Consider the following 2176-nt stretch of genomic DNA (forward strand, 5'->3'; position numbering starts at 1 on the left):
TTTTCAAGTGTGGGGCTTGGGCTAAGGTTTTTGTCTCATTGTACTTTATGGTAATGACTTGTAATACAATAGAATTATTGATCATGAAACTTATCTGGCTTATGTTCCCAGTATGGTCACCACCTTTATACTTTGGGAGGTATATAATAAAAGTGCTTAGGAATTACACATCTTTTTTCTCCTTCTCAGGTGGTCAACCTGTGAAGGAGACATTCTTTTACTCTCCCAGTCCCATCCCCCCCGTCCCCCTCCTGAGCGTTTACAGCATCATTTGAGAGCTTTGAATGGCCTTTTAATGCTGTTGAGACGTGTTTGCTGATTGTGATGGGGATCACCATGTTGGCATGTATACAGAGTATATTTTGCCCACAACTATTTCGTCTGTTTTCAAAAGTTAAGCAGAGTCAGGTTTGGGTCTTGTCTGGGGTTAAAAAATGAAGTTGGAGGACCAAGAGATTTTCTCTGAGGCTGGACAGCCATGAGTGGCAGGGTGTGTAGGACAGTATGGGCAAGTATCTAGGTCAGTGAGCCCCTCCAGTACTTTCGAATTTCACCACTGAACAACTGCAAGATCCAGAAGAATTAATAAAATACCTAAATGCTGTGTGTGGTCATTCTGGCCATACCAGAGACGGACAAATCATGGCAACGTGCTGGGGCTTGGCCTATGCTTACAGGGCCATGTTCAACGCTTTCCAGCACCTTCAAAAGGAAAAAAATGTCACTGGATCTGAGGGCAAAGCAACAGTCAGTACAGTTACTCCAGCTCCAAGTACAGCAGCTGCACCACACCCAGCAACAAGTACAGTCACTACTCAAACTTTGGCTGTAATGAACAGCACAGCTACCCCAGCGGCAAGTACAGCAGCTACTCAAACTTCGACTGCAACAGACAGCACAGCTATCCCAGCCAGACAGCTCGATGGCATCAGGGTACACTGTGCACCAGTATCTACTAGAGCCTTATACTTCTGTGGCACTGATGTGCCAGGCCATCTGATCCACACAGTCCAGTAAATCCGATTGTCCCCTACCTCCACCTGGCTGGAAGCAGGGCCCCTCTAATAGTCATCAGAACATTGGACACCTAAGTCATGTTGAAAGAGATTATTTTTAGTTATCACAGGAGCTGGAGTAAAATCAGCTCTTCCACTCCACCTGGGAAACTGCTCACCAGAGACTGAAGCCGATATACCCATAGATCCAGATGAAGTCGAATGTACACGACCCATGTGGCAAAAACTTACACGGAATGCACCATCATCATATGCCCATTCATTGGCAACAGTAACCTGGAATGACATAGTACCGCTAACAGTGGATGAAATTGTTCATAAACTCCGCGAGTTCTAAGACAATCTCACCCCTTCCATCATCTCAGCTGTGGAAAAACTGTCCCAGGATCTCAAACAATTGAGGGACGATATATCTGACTTATCCAGCTCCTCGTGTGTACCAACACACATTTCAGCTATTAACAAAAGGCGTCCTACTGTTCAAGAGGGGAGATACAAGAGGTATACGCCACAGTCTACCCTATGGTTTTACCTGCAGGATCATGGAGAAGACATGACAAAGTGGGACGGAAAACCTACTTCAGTTTTGGAGGAATGGGTGAGTGAATTGGAAAGAGGAGCAAAGGCCAAGACTGATCGTCCCATGAGAGCTACGGCCACACCACCCTGAAAATGCCCGATCTCGTCTGATCTCGGAATCTAAGCACAGTCAGGCTCGGTTAGTACTTGGATGGGAGACCTCCTGGGAAACCCGGGTGCTGTTGGCCGCTCCTGGAGGGATGGGGAGGAGAATCAAAAGAATGCAACGCCCACGGGCTGAGATAATAACAGTCCAGCAACCAATGTGCAACACAAATCACCACCGCTACCACCACTAACAACAATAAGAGATAATAGCAAGGGAAAAGAGTACAATACCACCCGCCAAACAACGAGTTTGACCCGGCAGACCCCCTGTCCTTCTGGGTAACTCCCAGTTCCACCCCCCTTGGTATGACATGCTGTGGTATGGAATACTTCTTTGGTCAGTTTGGGTCAGCTGTCCTGTCTCTGCTTCCTCCCGGCTTCCCCTCCTCCCTGGCAGAGCATGAGGCTCACAAAGTCCTTGGCCAAACCAAAGCATCATTGTTATCAGCTCTGTTCCCAGCCTGAAAGTCAAA

General features: G+C 47.2%; 1 pseudogene; it reads left to right on the forward strand.

The window, feature by feature from the left end:
• Positions 1-1664: 1664 nt before the first annotated feature.
• On the forward strand, positions 1665-1783 carry LOC133216347 (5S ribosomal RNA; annotated as a pseudogene).
• Positions 1784-2176: the final 393 nt, after the last annotated feature.

Source organism: Neopsephotus bourkii, unplaced genomic scaffold, assembly GCF_033783945.1.
Source record: "Neopsephotus bourkii isolate Nb327-2 ecotype Australia unplaced genomic scaffold, CSIRO-AGI_Nbou_v1 NB_1037, whole genome shotgun sequence".
In the NCBI taxonomy this organism is placed as follows: Eukaryota; Metazoa; Chordata; class Aves; order Psittaciformes; family Psittacidae; genus Neopsephotus; species Neopsephotus bourkii.